Source organism: Triturus cristatus, chromosome 10 (genome assembly GCF_964204655.1).
Source record: "Triturus cristatus chromosome 10, aTriCri1.1, whole genome shotgun sequence".
NCBI classification, from domain to species: domain Eukaryota; kingdom Metazoa; phylum Chordata; class Amphibia; order Caudata; family Salamandridae; genus Triturus; species Triturus cristatus.
Window position 1 is genome coordinate 854,626,313 of NC_140593.1, and position 20,953 is coordinate 854,647,265.

Below are 20,953 nucleotides of genomic sequence, written 5' to 3' on the forward strand. Positions count from 1 at the left end.
CATAACCAGGAAGCCCTGTTGAACATGTCTGCCTGTGTTGTTGCAGGGACAGTGCCTTCTCCGCCCAAAAGGTGGCAGGAGAGCCTCACAACAAAGATGGGATCAACTGCTTAATGAGAAACCAGCACGGCAGTTTGTGTGATGGAGTGCAAATTTAACAGAAGGTGTGAATGAGGTGTCCCTTCCAGGAATACATGGAATTGTGATTGAGGGCCCAGCCTGATCGTTGGTGGATTTCTCGTCATATGTTACAGGTCCGTGCAAAGATTGTGGTGTGTGGGGAATGCACTGCAAAAAACAGGACGATTTAAGGGTGTAAAAGAAACCTGTCAGAAGTGGGATTTGAACCCACGCCTCCATGAGGAGACCAGAAGTCTCAGTTGCACTGAAGATCAAGCTCTCTTGAGTCTGGCGCCTTAGACCACTCGGCCATCCTGACAGCCCTGGGTGTGCACAGATCTGACTCTTCTGACTGCACCTGCCAATGTTTGCACTTACAACGTTCACAGCAATGTCACAAGTGTAAAGACCCCACAATACAACATGGCATGACAAAAAAAAAGCTAGGCACAAGAGCGACCACTGATGGATGCGGATTACTTTGTTTCGTCTTGCAAAAGTAAAGGAAGTTTCCCACGGCTCGCTGGGTTCAAGGACCGCCTCTTCTTAAGCTTGCATTGAGATAATAAGGTTTTAGAGAGTGCACATAAAAGCAGCTCATGCACAGTGTTTCTGCCCGGTCTCGAACCGGGGACCTTTCGCGTGTTAGGCAAACGTGATGACCACTACACTACAGAAACTCACTTGCTGTGTTTTACTGTTAGAGCAAGGTTCCTCTCAAGGATTCTCTCTACTTCTATTCTGCTGTATCAGCAGCCACTCAGAAAGCGAGGAGCAAGTGTGAAAACTGCAGAGATATCAGCCAACATGCTTGCAATTAGACGTATTAAAAATTGACTTATGCAGGCATCGACAGACAAATATCTGATGCCTAAATGCCAGCAAGTACAGCTTGGGAAAGCATCACCTGGGACACACACAGACTAAGCATGAAGGCAGAAAAAGCATGGTGATCCATGTTTCTTATGAGGTTCAAAATATTTTGTGCAACAATGCGGCGAGTGTAATGAGAAATAGTCAGGCATTGTGAGTTTTGAGTAGGATTCGTATGTTTACCTCTGAAAAAGGGCTCGTCCTGGATTTGAACCCGGGACCTCTCGCACCCTAAGCGAGAATCATACCCCTAGACCAACGAGCCGAGGCACACAAGAGTCGCTTTTCGCACCGGCTCCGGGGGTTATTGGCAGCGAGTTAGTGAATGCTTCACCCAAAGCAAGCAACTGCACATGCTGCTCTCTTCTGCAATATGGTTGCTGTCTTTTCCATGGCCGTCATCGAACAAGAAATGAAAATGCCTCTATCCTTCAGACATTTTGTTTGTTCTAGGTGTATGCTCTCGGTGAGGTCAATAAAACCATTTCTGCTCTCATGCCTTGCTTTCATGAAGTAGGCCCAACCTTCAGTACACAAGGACGTGCAAACGAATAGCGCAAACTATCGTCACTTCTCTTTTTGAGCTGTCACTGATGCCCCTGGAGCACAGTACATCACGCTGGTGAGGGATAGACAGCTTCCATTATCTCAGCTTTCCTATAAGTTGAGAGAGTAAATGCAAACTGTGTGAAAAACAGAAAGCTGCTGTTTCTGCCCTGTCTTGAACCAGGGACCTTTCGCGTGTAAAGCGAACGTGATAACCACTACACTACAGAAACAGACACGCTTGCAGGAATCTTCTTGGCATGTAGTGGGCTGGAATGCACAGACCAAGGGCCAATGTCCATGAAGCTCAAAGTTGGACCCTCCTTACCCGATCTCTTTCTTTGGAAGAAAGGAACGAGGACCACTTTTATTCCAAAAGGCGATTTTAAAACCATACCTGAAACCACACTAGAAAAACACTTTGCATTTAATTTTCCTACACTGATGGTCCACCCCAGAAAAGCAGTTGCAAAGAAGTCCGGCACTGAAATTCTATACTCCAAAAGTGGGAAATAGCGTAGAGGGAAAGGAACTTTATCACCATACACGGCGTCTTATAGCATTGAAAAGAAGAAATGGCCCTATATAATAAGCAGCCTAAAAATAATTCCACAGCATGGGCTTGTCCGGGATTTGAACCCGGGACCTCCCGCACCCGAAGCGAGAATCATAGCCCTAGACCAACGAGCCTGATTCCCCAGTCGGCATTTTAAGCAATTTCTGATGCGTATTTCAGAAACAAAGCAGGGCTATTTGGCTGCTCTCTCTCTATGTGAACCACACAAAGTCATGTTTTCTCTCAAGGTGTTGTTTTTTTCACTCTTGCAAGGAAGGGATCAGTCGATATCCTAGCTGCCAGAGAGCAGAAAAAAGGCGCTGATGAGAACTGCAGGCACTTTCTGGCACTTGTACTCCTCTGCAAGTCCTGGACACTTGCCCCATAGACTTCCACCCCAGATGCAAGGGAGGGCCTGCCAATTCTTGCTCCTAAGACAGAGGCATTTGATTCTTGGATTCAAACACGCTCACTCAGCGCTCGATCAGGCTCGATCAGGCGAGATTTATATGAGTGGCTCGCAGGACTGAAACACTAACCTGGGAGCCCCAGGGTGGCTGAATTCCCAGGATGGTCATTTTTGGGCAAGTCACCTCCTTTCCTCCTGCCTCAATCTAGAATTGGCTGCAAATCACAAGATAGAGTTCAATGTCCGTGTGTACTGCCTACTCCCAGCTACCTCTCTGTCTTCCTTATGTAAATTAAAATTCGCAAGGGGGGACCAATGACAATCTGCTCCTCCCACATAACCAGGAAGCCCTGTTGAACATGTCTGCCTGTGTTGTTGCAGGGACAGTGCCTTCTCCGCCCAAAAGGTGGCAGGAGAGCCTCACAACAAAGATGGGATCAACTGCTTAATGAGAAACCAGCACGGCAGTTTGTGTGATGGAGTGCAAATTTAACAGAAGGTGTGCCTGAGGTGTCCCTTCCAGGAATACATGGAATTGTGATTGAGGGCCCAGCCTGATCGTTGGTGGATTTCTCGTCATATGTTACAGGTCCGTGCAAAGATTGTGGTGTGTGAGGAATGCACTGCAAAAAACAGGACGATTTAAGGGTGTAAAAGAAACCTGTCAGAAGTGGGATTTGAACCCACGCCTCCATGAGGAGACCAGAAGTCTCAGTTGCACTGAAGATCAAGCTCTCTTGAGTCTGGCGCCTTAGACCACTCGGCCATCCTGACAGCCCTGGTTGTGCACAGATCTGACTCTTCTGACTGCACCTGCCAATGTTTGCACTTACAACGTTCACAGCAATGTCACAAGTGTAAAGACCCCACAATACAACATGGCATGACAAAAAAAAAGCTAGGCACAAGAGCGACCACTGATGGATGCGGATTACTTTGTTTCGTCTTGCAAAAGTAAAGGAAGTTTCCCACGGGTCGCTGGGTTCAAGGACCGCCTCTTCTTAAGCTTGCATTGAGATAATAAGGTTTTAGAGGGTGCACATAAAAGCAGCTCATGCACAGTGTTTCTGCCCGGTCTCGAACCGGGGACCTTTCGCGTGTTAGGCGAACGTGATGACCACTACACTACAGAAACTCACTTGCTGTGTTTTACTGTTAGAGCAAGGTTCCTCTCAAGGATTCTCTCTACTTCTATTCTGCTGTATCAGCAGCAACTCAGAAAGCGAGGAGCAAGTGTGAAAACTGCAGAGATATCAGCCAACATGCTTGCAATTAGACGTATTAAAAATTGACTTATGCAGGCATCGACAGACAAATATCTGATGCCTAAATGCCAGCAAGTACAGCTTGGGAAAGCATCACCTGGGACACACACAGACTAAGCATGAAGGCAGAAAAAGCATGGTGATCCATGTTTCTTATGAGGTTCAAAATATTTTGTGCAACAATGCGGCGAGTGTAATGAGAAATAGTCAGGCATTGTGAGTTTTGAGTAGGATTCGTATGTTTACCTCTGAAAAAGGGCTCGTCCGGGATTTGAACCCGGGACCTCTCGCACCCTAAGCGAGAATCATACCCCTAGACCAACGAGCCGAGGCACACAAGAGTCGCTTTTCGCACCGGCTCCGGGGGTTATTGGCAGCGAGTTAGTGAATGCTTCACCCAAAGCAAGCAACTGCACATGCTGCTCTCTTCTGCAATATGGTTGCTGTCTTTTCCATGGCCGTCATCGAACAAGAAATGAAAATGCCTCTATCCTTCAGACATTTTGTTTGTTCTAGGTGTATGCTCTCGGTGAGGTCAATAAAACCATTTCTGCTCTCATGCCTTGCTTTCATGAAGTAGGCCCAACCTTCAGTACACAAGGACGTGCAAACGAATAGCGCAATCTATCGTCACTTCTCTTTTTGAGCTGTCACTGATGCCCCTGGAGCACAGTACGTCACGCTGGTGAGGGATAGACAGCTTCCATTATCTCAGCTTTCCTATAAGTTGAGAGAGTAAATGCAAACTGTGTGAAAAACAGAAAGCTGCTGTTTCTGCCCGGTCTCGAACCAGGGACCTTTCGCGAGTAAAGCGAACGTGATAACCACTACACTACAGAAACAGACACGCTTGCAGCAATCTTCTTGGCATGTAGTGGGCTGGAATGCACAGACCAAGGGTCAATGTCAATGAAGCTCAAAGTTGGACCCTCCTTACCCGATCTCTTTCTTTGGAAGAAAGGAACGAGGACCACTTTTATTCCAAAAGGCGATTTTAAAACCATACCTGAAACCACACTAGAAAAACACTTTGCATTTAATTTTCCTACACTGATGGTCCACCCCAGAAAAGCAGTTGCAAAGAAGTCCGGCAATGATTCTATACGCCAAAAGTGGGAAATAGCGTAGAGGGAAAGGAACTTTATCACCATACACGGCGTCTTATAGCATTGAAAAGAAGAAATGGCCCTATATAATAAGCAGCCTAAAAATAATTCCACAGCATGGGCTCGTCCGGGATTTGAACCCGGGACCTCTCGCACCCGAAGCGCGAATCATACCCCTAGACCAACGAGCCTGATTCCCCAGTCAGCATTTTAAGCAATTTCTGATGCGTCTTTCAGAAACAAAGCAGGGCTATTTGGCTGCTCTCTCTCTATGTGAACCACACAAAGTCATGTTTTCTCTCAAGGTGTTGTTTTTTTCACTCTTGCAAGGAAGGGATCAGTCGATATCCTAGCTGCCAGAGAGCAGAAAAAAGGCGCTGATGAGAACTGCAGGCACTTTCTGGCACTTGTACTCCTCTGCAAGTCGTGGACACTTGCCCCATAGACTTCCACCACAGATGCAAGGGAGGGCCTGCCAATTCTTGCTCCTAAGACAGAGGCATTTGATTCTTGGATTCAAACACGCTCACTCAGCCCTCGATCAGGCTCGATCAGGCGAGATTTATATGAGTGGCTCGCAGGACTGAAACACTAACCTGGGAGCCCCAGGGTGGCTGAATTCCCAGGATGGCCATTTTTGGGCAAGTCACCTCCTTTCCTCCTGCCTCAATCTAGAATTGGCTGCAAATCACAAGATAGAGTTCAATGTCTGTGTGTACTGCCTACTCCCAGCTACCTCTCTGTCTTCCTTATGTAAATTAAAATTCGCAAGGGGGGACCAATGACAATCTGCTCCTCCCACATAACCAGGAAGCCCTGTTGAACATGTCTGCCTGTGTTGTTGCAGGGACAGTGCCTTCTCCGCCCAAAAGGTGGCAGGAGAGCCTCACAACAAAGATGGGATCAACTGCTTAATGAGAAACCAGCACGGCAGTTTGTGTGATGGAGTGCAAATTTAACGGAAGGTGTGCCTGAGGTATCCCTTCCAGAAATACATGGAATTGTGATTGAGGGCCCAGCCTGATCGTTGGTGGATTTCTCGTCATATGTTACAGGTCCGTGCAAAGATTGTGGTGTGTGGGGAATGCACTGCAAAAAACAGGACGATTTAAGGGTGTAAAAGAAACCTGTCAGAAGTGGGATTTGAACCCACGCCTCCATGAGGAGACCAGAAGTCTCAGTTGCACTGAAGATCAAGCTCTCTTGAGTCTGGCGCCTTAGACCACTCGGCCATCCTGACAGCCCTGGGTGTGCACAGATCTGACTCTTCTGACTGCACCTGCCAATGTTTGCACTTACAACGTTCACAGCAATGTCACAAGTGTAAAGACCCCACAATACAACATGGCATGACAAAAAAAAAGCTAGGCACAAGAGCGACCACTGATGGATGCGGATTACTTTGTTTCGTCTTGCAAAAGTAAAGGAAGTTTCCCACGGCTCGCTGGGTTCAAGGACCGCCTCTTCTTAAGCTTGCATTGAGATAATAAGGTTTTAGAGAGTGCACATAAAAGCAGCTCATGCACAGTGTTTCTGCCCGGTCTCGAACCGGGGACCTTTCGCGTGTTAGGCAAACGTGATGACCACTACACTACAGAAACTCACTTGCTGTGTTTTACTGTTAGAGCAAGGTTCCTCTCAAGGATTCTCTCTACTTCTATTCTGCTGTATCAGCAGCCACTCAGAAAGCGAGGAGCAAGTGTGAAAACTGCAGAGATATCAGCCAACATGCTTGCAATTAGACGTATTAAAAATTGACTTATGCAGGCATCGACAGACAAATATCTGATGCCTAAATGCCAGCAAGTACAGCTTGGGAAAGCATCACCTGGGACACACACAGACTAAGCATGAAGGCAGAAAAAGCATGGTGATCCATGTTTCTTATGAGGTTCAAAATATTTTGTGCAACAATGCGGCGAGTGTAATGAGAAATAGTCAGGCATTGTGAGTTTTGAGTAGGATTCGTATGTTTACCTCTGAAAAAGGGCTCGTCCTGGATTTGAACCCGGGACCTCTCGCACCCTAAGCGAGAATCATACCCCTAGACCAACGAGCCGAGGCACACAAGAGTCGCTTTTCGCACCGGCTCCGGGGGTTATTGGCAGCGAGTTAGTGAATGCTTCACCCAAAGCAAGCAACTGCACATGCTGCTCTCTTCTGCAATATGGTTGCTGTCTTTTCCATGGCCGTCATCGAACAAGAAATGAAAATGCCTCTATCCTTCAGACATTTTGTTTGTTCTAGGTGTATGCTCTCGGTGAGGTCAATAAAACCATTTCTGCTCTCATGCCTTGCTTTCATGAAGTAGGCCCAACCTTCAGTACACAAGGACGTGCAAACGAATAGCGCAAACTATCGTCACTTCTCTTTTTGAGCTGTCACTGATGCCCCTGGAGCACAGTACATCACGCTGGTGAGGGATAGACAGCTTCCATTATCTCAGCTTTCCTATAAGTTGAGAGAGTAAATGCAAACTGTGTGAAAAACAGAAAGCTGCTGTTTCTGCCCTGTCTTGAACCAGGGACCTTTCGCGTGTAAAGCGAACGTGATAACCACTACACTACAGAAACAGACACGCTTGCAGGAATCTTCTTGGCATGTAGTGGGCTGGAATGCACAGACCAAGGGCCAATGTCCATGAAGCTCAAAGTTGGACCCTCCTTACCCGATCTCTTTCTTTGGAAGAAAGGAACGAGGACCACTTTTATTCCAAAAGGCGATTTTAAAACCATACCTGAAACCACACTAGAAAAACACTTTGCATTTAATTTTCCTACACTGATGGTCCACCCCAGAAAAGCAGTTGCAAAGAAGTCCGGCACTGAAATTCTATACTCCAAAAGTGGGAAATAGCGTAGAGGGAAAGGAACTTTATCACCATACACGGCGTCTTATAGCATTGAAAAGAAGAAATGGCCCTATATAATAAGCAGCCTAAAAATAATTCCACAGCATGGGCTTGTCCGGGATTTGAACCCGGGACCTCCCGCACCCGAAGCGAGAATCATAGCCCTAGACCAACGAGCCTGATTCCCCAGTCGGCATTTTAAGCAATTTCTGATGCGTATTTCAGAAACAAAGCAGGGCTATTTGGCTGCTCTCTCTCTATGTGAACCACACAAAGTCATGTTTTCTCTCAAGGTGTTGTTTTTTTCACTCTTGCAAGGAAGGGATCAGTCGATATCCTAGCTGCCAGAGAGCAGAAAAAAGGCGCTGATGAGAACTGCAGGCACTTTCTGGCACTTGTACTCCTCTGCAAGTCCTGGACACTTGCCCCATAGACTTCCACCCCAGATGCAAGGGAGGGCCTGCCAATTCTTGCTCCTAAGACAGAGGCATTTGATTCTTGGATTCAAACACGCTCACTCAGCGCTCGATCAGGCTCGATCAGGCGAGATTTATATGAGTGGCTCGCAGGACTGAAACACTAACCTGGGAGCCCCAGGGTGGCTGAATTCCCAGGATGGTCATTTTTGGGCAAGTCACCTCCTTTCCTCCTGCCTCAATCTAGAATTGGCTGCAAATCACAAGATAGAGTTCAATGTCCGTGTGTACTGCCTACTCCCAGCTACCTCTCTGTCTTCCTTATGTAAATTAAAATTCGCAAGGGGGGACCAATGACAATCTGCTCCTCCCACATAACCAGGAAGCCCTGTTGAACATGTCTGCCTGTGTTGTTGCAGGGACAGTGCCTTCTCCGCCCAAAAGGTGGCAGGAGAGCCTCACAACAAAGATGGGATCAACTGCTTAATGAGAAACCAGCACGGCAGTTTGTGTGATGGAGTGCAAATTTAACAGAAGGTGTGCCTGAGGTGTCCCTTCCAGGAATACATGGAATTGTGATTGAGGGCCCAGCCTGATCGTTGGTGGATTTCTCGTCATATGTTACAGGTCCGTGCAAAGATTGTGGTGTGTGAGGAATGCACTGCAAAAAACAGGACGATTTAAGGGTGTAAAAGAAACCTGTCAGAAGTGGGATTTGAACCCACGCCTCCATGAGGAGACCAGAAGTCTCAGTTGCACTGAAGATCAAGCTCTCTTGAGTCTGGCGCCTTAGACCACTCGGCCATCCTGACAGCCCTGGTTGTGCACAGATCTGACTCTTCTGACTGCACCTGCCAATGTTTGCACTTACAACGTTCACAGCAATGTCACAAGTGTAAAGACCCCACAATACAACATGGCATGACAAAAAAAAAGCTAGGCACAAGAGCGACCACTGATGGATGCGGATTACTTTGTTTCGTCTTGCAAAAGTAAAGGAAGTTTCCCACGGGTCGCTGGGTTCAAGGACCGCCTCTTCTTAAGCTTGCATTGAGATAATAAGGTTTTAGAGGGTGCACATAAAAGCAGCTCATGCACAGTGTTTCTGCCCGGTCTCGAACCGGGGACCTTTCGCGTGTTAGGCGAACGTGATGACCACTACACTACAGAAACTCACTTGCTGTGTTTTACTGTTAGAGCAAGGTTCCTCTCAAGGATTCTCTCTACTTCTATTCTGCTGTATCAGCAGCAACTCAGAAAGCGAGGAGCAAGTGTGAAAACTGCAGAGATATCAGCCAACATGCTTGCAATTAGACGTATTAAAAATTGACTTATGCAGGCATCGACAGACAAATATCTGATGCCTAAATGCCAGCAAGTACAGCTTGGGAAAGCATCACCTGGGACACACACAGACTAAGCATGAAGGCAGAAAAAGCATGGTGATCCATGTTTCTTATGAGGTTCAAAATATTTTGTGCAACAATGCGGCGAGTGTAATGAGAAATAGTCAGGCATTGTGAGTTTTGAGTAGGATTCGTATGTTTACCTCTGAAAAAGGGCTCGTCCGGGATTTGAACCCGGGACCTCTCGCACCCTAAGCGAGAATCATACCCCTAGACCAACGAGCCGAGGCACACAAGAGTCGCTTTTCGCACCGGCTCCGGGGGTTATTGGCAGCGAGTTAGTGAATGCTTCACCCAAAGCAAGCAACTGCACATGCTGCTCTCTTCTGCAATATGGTTGCTGTCTTTTCCATGGCCGTCATCGAACAAGAAATGAAAATGCCTCTATCCTTCAGACATTTTGTTTGTTCTAGGTGTATGCTCTCGGTGAGGTCAATAAAACCATTTCTGCTCTCATGCCTTGCTTTCATGAAGTAGGCCCAACCTTCAGTACACAAGGACGTGCAAACGAATAGCGCAATCTATCGTCACTTCTCTTTTTGAGCTGTCACTGATGCCCCTGGAGCACAGTACGTCACGCTGGTGAGGGATAGACAGCTTCCATTATCTCAGCTTTCCTATAAGTTGAGAGAGTAAATGCAAACTGTGTGAAAAACAGAAAGCTGCTGTTTCTGCCCGGTCTCGAACCAGGGACCTTTCGCGAGTAAAGCAAACGTGATAACCACTACACTACAGAAACAGACACGCTTGCAGCAATCTTCTTGGCATGTAGTGGGCTGGAATGCACAGACCAAGGGTCAATGTCAATGAAGCTCAAAGTTGGACCCTCCTTACCCGATCTCTTTCTTTGGAAGAAAGGAACGAGGACCACTTTTATTCCAAAAGGCGATTTTAAAACCATACCTGAAACCACACTAGAAAAACACTTTGCATTTAATTTTCCTACACTGATGGTCCACCCCAGAAAAGCAGTTGCAAAGAAGTCCGGCAATGATTCTATACGCCAAAAGTGGGAAATAGCGTAGAGGGAAAGGAACTTTATCACCATACACGGCGTCTTATAGCATTGAAAAGAAGAAATGGCCCTATATAATAAGCAGCCTAAAAATAATTCCACAGCATGGGCTCGTCCGGGATTTGAACCCGGGACCTCTCGCACCCGAAGCGCGAATCATACCCCTAGACCAACGAGCCTGACTCCCCAGTCAGCATTTTAAGCAATTTCTGATGCGTCTTTCAGAAACAAAGCAGGGCTATTTGGCTGCTCTCTCTCTATGTGAACCACACAAAGTCATGTTTTCTCTCAAGGTGTTGTTTTTTTCACTCTTGCAAGGAAGGGATCAGTCGATATCCTAGCTGCCAGAGAGCAGAAAAAAGGCGCTGATGAGAACTGCAGGCACTTTCTGGCACTTGTACTCCTCTGCAAGTCGTGGACACTTGCCCCATAGACTTCCACCACAGATGCAAGGGAGGGCCTGCCAATTCTTGCTCCTAAGACAGAGGCATTTGATTCTTGGATTCAAACACGCTCACTCAGCGCTCGATCAGGCTCGATCAGGCGAGATTTATATGAGTGGCTCGCAGGACTGAAACACTAACCTGGGAGCCCCAGGGTGGCTGAATTCCCAGGATGGCCATTTTTGGGCAAGTCACCTCCTTTCCTCCTGCCTCAATCTAGAATTGGCTGCAAATCACAAGATAGAGTTCAATGTCTGTGTGTACTGCCTACTCCCAGCTACCTCTCTGTCTTCCTTATGTAAATTAAAATTCGCAAGGGGGGACCAATGACAATCTGCTCCTCCCACATAACCAGGAAGCCCTGTTGAACATGTCTGCCTGTGTTGTTGCAGGGACAGTGCCTTCTCCGCCCAAAAGGTGGCAGGAGAGCCTCACAACAAAGATGGGATCAACTGCTTAATGAGAAACCAGCACGGCAGTTTGTGTGATGGAGTGCAAATTTAACGGAAGGTGTGCCTGAGGTATCCCTTCCAGAAATACATGGAATTGTGATTGAGGGCCCAGCCTGATCGTTGGTGGATTTCTCGTCATATGTTACAGGTCCGTGCAAAGATTGTGGTGTGTGGGGAATGCACTGCAAAAAACAGGACGATTTAAGGGTGTAAAAGAAACCTGTCAGAAGTGGGATTTGAACCCACGCCTCCATGAGGAGACCAGAAGTCTCAGTTGCACTGAAGATCAAGCTCTCTTGAGTCTGGCGCCTTAGACCACTCGGCCATCCTGACAGCCCTGGGTGTGCACAGATCTGACTCTTCTGACTGCACCTGCCAATGTTTGCACTTACAACGTTCACAGCAATGTCACAAGTGTAAAGACCCCACAATTCAACATGGCATGACAAAAAAAAAGCTAGGCACAAGAGCGACCACTGATGGATGCGGATTACTTTGTTTCGTCTTGCAAAAGTAAAGGAAGTTTCCCACGGCTCGCTGGGTTCAAGGACCGCCTCTTCTTAAGCTTGCATTGAGATAATAAGGTTTTAGAGGGTGCACATAAAAGCAGCTCATGCACAGTGTTTCTGCCCGGTCTCGAACCGGGGACCTTTCGCGTGTTAGGCGAACGTGATGACCACTACACTACAGAAACTCACTTGTTGTGTTTTACTGTTAGAGCAAGGTTCCTCTCAAGGATTCTCTCTACTTCTATTCTGCTGTATCAGCAGCCACTCAGAAAGGGAGGAGCAAGTGTGAAAACTGCAGAGATATCAGCCAACATGCTTGCAATTAGACGTATTAAAAATTGACTTATGCAGGCATCGACAGACAAATATCTGATGCCTAAATGCCAGCAAGTACAGCTTGGGAAAGCATCACCTGGGACACACACAGACTAAGCATGAAGGCAGAAAAAGCATGGTGATCCATGTTTCTTATGAGGTTCAAAATATTTTGTGCAACAATGCGGCGAGTGTAATGAGAAATAGTCAGGCATTGTGAGTTTTGAGTAGGATTCGTATGTTTACCTCTGAAAAAGGGCTCGTCCGGGATTTGAACCCGGGACCTCTCGCACCCTAAGCGAGAATCATACCCCTAGACCAACGAGCCGAGGCACACAAGAGTCGCCTTTCGCACCGGCTCCGGGGGTTATTGGCAGCGAGTTAGTGAATGCTTCACCCAAAGCAAGCAACTGCACATGTTGCTCTCTTCTGCAATATGGTTGCTGTCTTTTCCATGGCCGTCATCGAACAAGAAATGAAAATGCCTCTATCCTTCAGACATTTTGTTTGTTCTAGGTGTATGCTCTCGGTGAGGTCAATAAAACCATTTCTGCTCTCATGCCTTGCTTTCATGAAGTAGGCCCAACCTTCAGTACACAAGGACGTGCAAACGAATAGCGCAATCTATCGTCACTTCTCTTTTTGAGCTGTCACTGATGCCCCTGGAGCACAGTACGTCACGCTGGTGAGGGATAGACAGCTTCCATTATCTCAGCTTTCCTATAAGTTGAGAGAGTAAATGCAAACTGTGTGAAAAACAGAAAGCTGCTGTTTCTGCCCGGTCTCGAACCAGGGACCTTTCGCAAGTAAAGCGAACGTGATAACCACTACACTACAGAAACAGACACGCTTGCAGCAATCTTCTTGGCATGTAGTGGGCTGGAATGCACAGACCAAGGGTCAATGTCAATGAAGCTCAAAGTTGGACCCTCCTTACCCGATCTCTTTCTTTGGAAGAAAGGAACGAGGACCACTTTTATTCCAAAAGGCGATTTTAAAACCATACCTGAAACCACACTAGAAAAACACTTTGCATTTAATTTTCCTACACTGATGGTCCACCCCAGAAAAGCAGTTGCAAAGAAGTCCGGCACTGAAATTCTATACGCCAAAAGTGGGAAATAGCGTAGAGGGAAAGGAACTTTATCACCATACACGGCGTCTTATAGCATTGAAAAGAAGAAATGGCCCTATATAATAAGCAGCCTAAAAATAATTCCACAGCATGGGCTCGTCCGGTATTTGAACCCGGGACCTCTCGCACCCGAAGCGCGAATCATACCCCTAGACCAACGAGCCTGATTCCCCAGTCAGCATTTTAAGCAATTTCTGATGCGTCTTTCAGAAACAAAGCAGGGCTATTTGGCTGCTCTCTCTCTATGTGAACCACACAAAGTCATGTTTTCTCTCAAGGTGTTGTTTTTTTCACTCTTGCAAGGAAGGGATCAGTCGATATCCTAGCTGCCAGAGAGCAGAAAAAAGGCGCTGATGAGAACTGCAGGCACTTTCTGGCACTTGTACTCCTCTGCAAGTCGTGGACACTTGCCCCATAGACTTCCACCACAGATGCAAGGGAGGGCCTGCCAATTCTTGCTCCTAAGACAGAGGCATTTGATTCTTGGATTCAAACACGCTCACTCAGCGCTCGATCAGGCTCGATCAGGCGAGATTTATATGAGTGGCTCGCAGGACTGAAACACTAACCTGGGAGCCCCAGGGTGGCTGAATTCCCAGGATGGCCATTTTTGGGCAAGTCACCTCCTTTCCTCCTGCCTCAATCTAGAATTGGCTGCAAATCACAAGATAGAGTTCAATGTCTGTGTGTACTGCCTACTCCCAGCTACCTCTCTGTCTTCCTTATGTAAATTAAAATTCGCAAGGGGGGACCAATGACAATCTGCTCCTCCCACATAACCAGGAAGCCCTGTTGAACATGTCTGCCTGTGTTGTTGCAGGGACAGTGCCTTCTCCGCCCAAAAGGTGGCAGGAGAGCCTCACAACAAAAATGGGATCAACTGCTTAATGAGAAACCAGCACGGCAGTTTGTGTGATGGAGTGCAAATTTAACGGAAGGTGTGCCTGAGGTATCCCTTCCAGAAATACATGGAATTGTGATTGAGGGCCCAGCCTGATCGTTGGTGGATTTCTCGTCATATGTTACAGGTCCGTGCAAAGATTGTGGTGTGTGGGGAATGCACTGCAAAAAACAGGACGATTTAAGGGTGTAAAAGAAACCTGTCAGAAGTGGGATTTGAACCCACGCCTCCTTGAGGAGACCAGAAGTCTCAGTTGCACTGAAGATCAAGCTCTCTTGAGTCTGGCGCCTTAGACCACTCGGCCATCCTGACAGCCCTGGGTGTGCACAGATCTGACTCTTCTGACTGCACCTGCCAATGTTTGCACTTACAACGTTCACAGCAATGTCACAAGTGTAAAGACCCCACAATTCAACATGGCATGACAAAAAAAAAGCTAGGCACAAGAGCGACCACTGATGGATGCGGATTACTTTGTTTCGTCTTGCAAAAGTAAAGGAAGTTTCCCACGGCTCGCTGGGTTCAAGGACCGCCTCTTCTTAAGCTTGCATTGAGATAATAAGGTTTTAGAGGGTGCACATAAAAGCAGCTCATGCACAGTGTTTCTGCTCGGTCTCGAACCGGGGACCTTTCGCGTGTTAGGCGAACGTGATGACCACTACACTACAGAAACTCACTTGTTGTGTTTTACTGTTAGAGCAAGGTTCCTCTCAAGGATTCTCTCTACTTCTATTCTGCTGTATCAGCAGCCACTCAGAAAGCGAGGAGCAAGTGTGAAAACTGCAGAGATATCAGCCAACATGCTTGCAATTAGACGTATTAAAAATTGACTTATGCAGGCATCGACAGACAAATATCTGATGCCTAAATGCCAGCAAGTACAGCTTGGGAAAGCATCACCTGGGACACACACAGACTAAGCATGAAGGCAGAAAAAGCATGGTGATCCATGTTTCTTATGAGGTTCAAAATATTTTGTGCAACAATGCGGCGAGTGTAATGAGAAATAGTCAGGCATTGTGAGTTTTGAGTAGGATTCGTATGTTTACCTCTGAAAAAGGGCTCGTCCGGGATTTGAACCCGGGACCTCTCGCACCCTAAGCGAGAATCATACCCCTAGACCAACGAGCCGAGGCACACAAGAGTTGCCTTTCGCACCGGCTCCGGGGGTTATTGGCAGCGAGTTAGTGAATGCTTCACCCAAAGCAAGCAACTGCACATGTTGCTCTCTTCTGCAATATGGTTGCTGTCTTTTCCATGGCCGTCATCGAACAAGAAATGAAAATGCCTCTATCCTTCAGACATTTTGTTTGTTCTAGGTGTATGCTCTCGGTGAGGTCAATAAAACCATTTCTGCTCTCATGCCTTGCTTTCATGAAGTAGGCCCAACCTTCAGTACACAAGGACGTGCAAACGAATAGCGCAATCTATCGTCACTTCTCTTTTTGAGCTGTCACTGATGCCCCTGGAGCACAGTACGTCACGCTGGTGAGGGATAGACAGCTTCCATTATCTCAGCTTTCCTATAAGTTGAGAGAGTAAATGCAAACTGTGCGAAAAACAGAAAGCTGCTGTTTCTGCCCGGTCTCGAACCAGGGACCTTTCGCGAGTAAAGCGAACGTGATAACCACTACACTACAGAAACAGACACGCTTGCAGCAATCTTCTTGGCATGTAGTGGGCTGGAATGCACAGACCAAGGGTCAAAGTCAATGAAGCTCAAAGTTGGACCCTCCTTACCCGATCTCTTTCTTTGGAAGAAAGGAACGAGGACCACTTTTATTCCAAAAGGCGATTTTAAAACCATACCTGAAACCACACTAGAAAAACACTTTGCATTTAATTTTCCTACACTGATGGTCCACCCCAGAAAAGCAGTTGCAAAGAAGTCCGGCACTGAAATTCTATACGCCAAAAGTGGGAAATAGCGTAGAGGGAAAGGAACTTTATCACCATACACGGCGTCTTATAGCATTGAAAAGAAGAAATGGCCCTATATAATAAGCAGCCTAAAAATAATTCCACAGCATGGGCTCGTCCGGGATTTGAACCCGGGACCTCTCGCACCCGAAGCGCGAATCATACCCCTAGACCAACGAGCCTGATTGCCCAGTCAGCATTTTAAGCAATTTCTGATGCGTCTTTCAGAAACAAAGCAGGGCTATTTGGCTGCTCTCTCTCTACGTGAACCACACAAAGTCATGTTTTCTCTCAAGGTGTTGTTTTTTTCACTCTTGCAAGGAAGGGATCAGTCGATATCCTAGCTGCCAGAGAGCAGAAAAAAGGCGCTGATGAGAACTGCAGGCACTTTCTGGCACTTGTACTCCTCTGCAAGTCCTGGACACTTGCCCCATAGACTTCCACCCCAGATGCAAGGGAGGGCCTGCCAATTCTTGCTCCTAAGACAGAGGCATTTGATTCTTGGATTCAAACACGCTCACTCAGCGCTCGATCAGGCTCGATCAGGCGAGATTTATATGAGTGGCTCGCAGGACTGAAACACTAACCTGGGAGCCCCAGGGTGGCTGAATTCCCAGGATGGCCATTTTTGGGCAAGTCACCTCCTTTCCTCCTGCCTCAATCTAGAATTGGCTGCAAATCACAAGATAGAGTTCAATGTCCGTGTGTACTGCCTACTCCCAGCTACCTCTCTGTCTTCCTTATGTAAATTAAAATTCGCAAGGGGGGACCAATGACAATCTGCTCCTCCCACATAACCAGGAAGCCCTGTTGAACATGTCTGCCTGTGTTGTTGCAGGGACAGTGCCTTCTCCGCCCAAAAGGTGGCAGGAGAGCCTCACAACAAAGATGGGATCAACTGCTTAATGAGAAAACAGCACGGCAGTTTGTGTGATGGAGTGCAAATTTAACAGAAGGTGTGCCTGAGGTGTCCCTTCCAGGAATACATGGAATTGTGATTGAGGGCCCAGCCTGATCGTTGGTGGATTTCTCGTCATATGTTACAGGTCCGTGCAAAGATTGTGGTGTGTGGGGAATGCACTGCAAAAAACAGGACGATTTAAGGGTGTAAAAGAAACCTGTCAGAAGTGGGATTTGAACCCACGCCTCCATGAGGAGACCAGAAGTCTCAGTTGCACTGAAGATCAAGCTCTCTTGAGTCTGGCGCCTTAGACCACTCGGCCATCCTGACAGCCCTGGGTGTGCACAGATCTGACTCTTCTGACTGCACCTGCCAATGTTTGCACTTACAACGTTCACAGCAATGTCACAAGTGTAAAGACCCCACAATACAACATGGCATGACAAAAAAAAAGCTAGGCACAAGAGCGACCACTGATGGATGCGGATTACTTTGTTTCGTCTTGCAAAAGTAAAGGAAGTTTCCCACGGGTCGCTGGGTTCAAGGACCGCCTCTTCTTAAGCTTGCATTGAGATAATAAGGTTTTAGAGGGTGCACATAAAAGCAGCTCATGCACAGTGTTTCTGCTCGGTCTCGAACCGGGGACCTTTCGCGTGTTAGGCGAACGTGATGACCACTACACTACAGAAACTCACTTGTTGTGTTTTACTGTTAGAGCAAGGTTCCTCTCAAGGATTCTCTCTACTTCTATTCTGCTGTATCAGCAGCAACTCAGAAAGCGAGGAGCAAGTGTGAAAACTGCAGAGATATCAGCCAACATGCTTGCAATTAGACGTATTAAAAATTGACTTATGCAGGCATCGACAGACAAATATCTGATGCCTAAATGCCAGCAAGTACAGCTTGGGAAAGCATCACCTGGGACACACACAGACTAAGCATGAAGGCAGAAAAAGCATGGTGATCCATGTTTCTTATGAGGTTCAAAATATTTTGTGCAACAATGCGGCGAGTGTAATGAGAAATAGTCAGGCATTGTGAGTTTTGAGTAGGATTCGTATGTTTACCTCTGAAAAAGGGCTCGTCCGGGATTTGAACCCGGGACCTCTCGCACCCTAAGCGAGAATCATACCCCTAGACCAACGAGCCGAGGCACACAAGAGTCGCTTTTCGCACCGGCTCCGGGGGTTATTGGCAGCGAGTTAGTGAATGCTTCACCCAAAGCAAGCAACTGCACATGCTGCTCTCTTCTGCAATATGGTTGCTGTCTTTTCCATGGCCGTCATCGAACAAGAAATGAAAATGCCTCTATCCTTCAGACATTTTGTTTGTTCTAGGTGTATGCTCTCGGTGAGGTCAATAAAACCATTTCTGCTCTCATGCCTTGCTTTCATGAAGTAGGCCCAACCTTCAGTACACAAGGACGTGCAAACGAATAGCGCAATCTATCGTCACTTCTCTTTTTGAGCTGTCACTGATGACCCTGGAGCACAGTACGTCACGCTGGTGAGGGATAGACAGCTTCCATTATCTCAGCTTTCCTATAAGTTGAGAGAGTAAATGCAAACTGTGTGAAAAACAGAAAGCTGCTGTTTCTGCCCGGTCTCGAACCAGGGACCTTTCGCGAGTAAAGCGAACGTGATAACCACTACACTACAGAAACAGACACGCTTGCAGCAATCTTCTTGGCATGTAGTGGGCTGGAATGCACAGACCAAGGGTCAATGTCAATGAAGCTCAAAGTTGGACCCTCCTTACCCGATCTCTTTCTTTGGAAGAAAGGAACGAGGACCACTTTTATTCCAAAAGGCGATTTTAAAACCATACCTGAAACCACACTAGAAAAACACTTTGCATTTAATTTTCCTACACTGATGGTCCACCCCAGAAAAGCAGTTGCAAAGAAGTCCGGCACTGAAATTCTATACGCCAAAAGTGGGAAATAGCGTAGAGGGAAAGGAACTTTATCACCATACACGGCGTCTTATAGCATTGAAAAGAAGAAATGGCCCTATATAATAAGCAGCCTAAAAATAATTCCACAGCATGGGCTCGTCCGGGATTTGAACCCGGGACCTCTCGCACCCGAAGCGCGAATCATACCCCTAGACCAACGAGCCTGATTCCCCAGTCAGCATTTTAAGCAATTTCTGATGCGTCTTTCAGAAACAAAGCAGGGCTATTTGGCTGCTCTCTCTCTATGTGAACCACACAAAGTCATGTTTTCTCTCAAGGTGTTGTTTTTTTCACTCTTGCAAGGAAGGGATCAGTCGATATCCTAGCTGCCAGAGAGCAGAAAAAAGGCGCTGATGAGAACTGCAGGCACTTTCTGGCACTTGTACTCCTCTGCAAGTCGTGGACACTTGCCCCATAGACTTCCACCACAGATGCAAGGGAGGGCCTGCCAATTCTTGCTCCTAAGACAGAGGCATTTGATTCTTGGATTCAAACACGCTCACTCAGCGCTCGATCAGGCTCGATCAGGCGAGATTTATATGAGTGGCTCGCAGGACTGAAACACTAACCTGGGAGCCCCAGGGTGGCTGAATTCCCAGGATGGCCATTTTTGGGCAAGTCACCTCCTTTCCTCCTGCCTCAATCTAGAATTGGCTGCAAATCACAAGATAGAGTTCAATGTCTGTGTGTACTGCCTACTCCCAGCTACCTCTCTGTCTTCCTTATGTAAATTAAAATTCGCAAGGGGGGACCAATGACAATCTGCTCCTCCCACATAACCAGGAAGCCCTGTTGAACATGTCTGCCTGTGTTGTTGCAGGGACAGTGCCTTCTCCGCCCAAAAGGTGGCAGGAGAGCCTCACAACAAAGATGGGATCAACTGCTTAATGAGAAACCAGCACGGCAGTTTGTGTGATGGAGTGCAAATTTAACGGAAGGTGTGCCTGAGGTATCCCTTCCAGAAATACATGGAATTGTGATTGAGGGCCCAGCCTGATCGTTGGTGGATTTCTCGTCATATGTTACAGGTCCGTGCAAAGATTGTGGTGTGTGGGGAATGCACTGCAAAAAACAGGACGATTTAAGGGTGTAAAAGAAACCTGTCAGAAGTGGGATTTGAACCCACGCCTCCATGAGGAGACCAGAAGTCTCAGTTGCACTGAAGATCAAGCTCTCTTGAGTCTGGCGCCTTAGACCACTCGGCCATCCTGACAGCCCTGGGTGTGCACAGATCTGACTCTTCTGACTGCACCTGCCAATGTTTGCACTTACAACGTTCACAGCAATGTCACAAGTGTAAAGACCCCACAATTCAACATGGCATGACAAAAAAAAAGCTAGGCACAAGAGCGACCACTGATGGATGCGGATTACTTTGTTTCGTCTTGCAAAAGTAAAGGAAGTTTCCCACGGCTCGCTGGGTTCAAGGACCGCCTCTTCTTAAGCTTGCATTGAGATAATAAGGTTTTAGAGGGTGCACATAAAAGCAGCTCATGCACAGTGTTTCTGCCCGGTCTCGAACCGGGGACCTTTCGCGTGTTAGGCGAACGTGATGACCACTACACTACAGAAACTCACTTGTTGTGTTTTACTGTTAGAGCAAGGTTCCTCTCAAGGATTCTCTCTACTTCTATTCTGCTGTATTAGCAGCCACTCAGAAAGCGAGGAGCAAGTGTGAAAACTGCAGAGATATCAGCCAACATGCTTGCAATTAGACGTATTAAAAATTGACTTATGCAGGCATCGACAGACAAATATCTGATGCCTAAATGCCAGCAAGTACAGCTTGGGAAAGCATCACCTGGGACACACACAGACTAAGCATGAAGGCAGAAAAGCATGGTGATCCATGTTTCTT

At 47.1% G+C, this 20,953-nt stretch overlaps 22 non-coding genes across 22 annotated transcripts; all 22 read right to left on the bottom strand.

Annotated features, from left to right (window-relative positions):
- Positions 1-327: 327 nt before the first annotated feature.
- TRNAL-CAA (transfer RNA leucine (anticodon CAA)) lies at positions 328-439 on the bottom strand. The gene is made up of 2 exons: positions 402-439; positions 328-373 (listed from the first exon to the last, which is right to left on the bottom strand). It is a non-coding gene; the product is annotated as a tRNA-Leu (tRNA).
- A 288-nt stretch (positions 440-727) lies between these two features.
- Positions 728-800, bottom strand: TRNAV-AAC (transfer RNA valine (anticodon AAC)). Its single transcript has one exon. It is a non-coding gene; the product is annotated as a tRNA-Val (tRNA).
- Positions 801-3,166: 2,366 nt separating this feature from the next.
- TRNAL-CAA (transfer RNA leucine (anticodon CAA)) lies at positions 3,167-3,278 on the bottom strand. Its single transcript has 2 exons — positions 3,241-3,278; positions 3,167-3,212 (listed from the first exon to the last, which is right to left on the bottom strand). It is a non-coding gene; the product is annotated as a tRNA-Leu (tRNA).
- A 288-nt stretch (positions 3,279-3,566) lies between these two features.
- Positions 3,567-3,639, bottom strand: TRNAV-AAC (transfer RNA valine (anticodon AAC)). The gene has a single exon. It is a non-coding gene; the product is annotated as a tRNA-Val (tRNA).
- Positions 3,640-4,025: 386 nt separating this feature from the next.
- On the bottom strand, positions 4,026-4,097 carry TRNAP-AGG (transfer RNA proline (anticodon AGG)). Its single transcript has one exon. It is a non-coding gene; the product is annotated as a tRNA-Pro (tRNA).
- Positions 4,098-4,538: 441 nt separating this feature from the next.
- Positions 4,539-4,611, bottom strand: TRNAV-UAC (transfer RNA valine (anticodon UAC)). The gene has a single exon. It is a non-coding gene; the product is annotated as a tRNA-Val (tRNA).
- Positions 4,612-6,003: 1,392 nt separating this feature from the next.
- TRNAL-CAA (transfer RNA leucine (anticodon CAA)) lies at positions 6,004-6,115 on the bottom strand. The gene is made up of 2 exons: positions 6,078-6,115; positions 6,004-6,049 (listed from the first exon to the last, which is right to left on the bottom strand). It is a non-coding gene; the product is annotated as a tRNA-Leu (tRNA).
- A 288-nt stretch (positions 6,116-6,403) lies between these two features.
- On the bottom strand, positions 6,404-6,476 carry TRNAV-AAC (transfer RNA valine (anticodon AAC)). The gene has a single exon. It is a non-coding gene; the product is annotated as a tRNA-Val (tRNA).
- A 2,366-nt stretch (positions 6,477-8,842) lies between these two features.
- TRNAL-CAA (transfer RNA leucine (anticodon CAA)) lies at positions 8,843-8,954 on the bottom strand. The gene is made up of 2 exons: positions 8,917-8,954; positions 8,843-8,888 (listed from the first exon to the last, which is right to left on the bottom strand). It is a non-coding gene; the product is annotated as a tRNA-Leu (tRNA).
- Positions 8,955-9,242: 288 nt separating this feature from the next.
- TRNAV-AAC (transfer RNA valine (anticodon AAC)) lies at positions 9,243-9,315 on the bottom strand. The gene has a single exon. It is a non-coding gene; the product is annotated as a tRNA-Val (tRNA).
- A 386-nt stretch (positions 9,316-9,701) lies between these two features.
- TRNAP-AGG (transfer RNA proline (anticodon AGG)) lies at positions 9,702-9,773 on the bottom strand. Its single transcript has one exon. It is a non-coding gene; the product is annotated as a tRNA-Pro (tRNA).
- Positions 9,774-11,679: 1,906 nt separating this feature from the next.
- On the bottom strand, positions 11,680-11,791 carry TRNAL-CAA (transfer RNA leucine (anticodon CAA)). The gene is made up of 2 exons: positions 11,754-11,791; positions 11,680-11,725 (listed from the first exon to the last, which is right to left on the bottom strand). It is a non-coding gene; the product is annotated as a tRNA-Leu (tRNA).
- Positions 11,792-12,079: 288 nt separating this feature from the next.
- Positions 12,080-12,152, bottom strand: TRNAV-AAC (transfer RNA valine (anticodon AAC)). Its single transcript has one exon. It is a non-coding gene; the product is annotated as a tRNA-Val (tRNA).
- A 386-nt stretch (positions 12,153-12,538) lies between these two features.
- TRNAP-AGG (transfer RNA proline (anticodon AGG)) lies at positions 12,539-12,610 on the bottom strand. Its single transcript has one exon. It is a non-coding gene; the product is annotated as a tRNA-Pro (tRNA).
- Positions 12,611-14,518: 1,908 nt separating this feature from the next.
- On the bottom strand, positions 14,519-14,630 carry TRNAL-CAA (transfer RNA leucine (anticodon CAA)). The gene is made up of 2 exons: positions 14,593-14,630; positions 14,519-14,564 (listed from the first exon to the last, which is right to left on the bottom strand). It is a non-coding gene; the product is annotated as a tRNA-Leu (tRNA).
- Positions 14,631-15,377: 747 nt separating this feature from the next.
- TRNAP-AGG (transfer RNA proline (anticodon AGG)) lies at positions 15,378-15,449 on the bottom strand. Its single transcript has one exon. It is a non-coding gene; the product is annotated as a tRNA-Pro (tRNA).
- A 441-nt stretch (positions 15,450-15,890) lies between these two features.
- Positions 15,891-15,963, bottom strand: TRNAV-UAC (transfer RNA valine (anticodon UAC)). Its single transcript has one exon. It is a non-coding gene; the product is annotated as a tRNA-Val (tRNA).
- Positions 15,964-17,357: 1,394 nt separating this feature from the next.
- TRNAL-CAA (transfer RNA leucine (anticodon CAA)) lies at positions 17,358-17,469 on the bottom strand. The gene is made up of 2 exons: positions 17,432-17,469; positions 17,358-17,403 (listed from the first exon to the last, which is right to left on the bottom strand). It is a non-coding gene; the product is annotated as a tRNA-Leu (tRNA).
- A 747-nt stretch (positions 17,470-18,216) lies between these two features.
- On the bottom strand, positions 18,217-18,288 carry TRNAP-AGG (transfer RNA proline (anticodon AGG)). Its single transcript has one exon. It is a non-coding gene; the product is annotated as a tRNA-Pro (tRNA).
- Positions 18,289-18,729: 441 nt separating this feature from the next.
- Positions 18,730-18,802, bottom strand: TRNAV-UAC (transfer RNA valine (anticodon UAC)). Its single transcript has one exon. It is a non-coding gene; the product is annotated as a tRNA-Val (tRNA).
- Positions 18,803-20,196: 1,394 nt separating this feature from the next.
- On the bottom strand, positions 20,197-20,308 carry TRNAL-CAA (transfer RNA leucine (anticodon CAA)). The gene is made up of 2 exons: positions 20,271-20,308; positions 20,197-20,242 (listed from the first exon to the last, which is right to left on the bottom strand). It is a non-coding gene; the product is annotated as a tRNA-Leu (tRNA).
- A 288-nt stretch (positions 20,309-20,596) lies between these two features.
- Positions 20,597-20,669, bottom strand: TRNAV-AAC (transfer RNA valine (anticodon AAC)). The gene has a single exon. It is a non-coding gene; the product is annotated as a tRNA-Val (tRNA).
- Between the last annotated feature and the right edge of the window lie 284 nt (positions 20,670-20,953).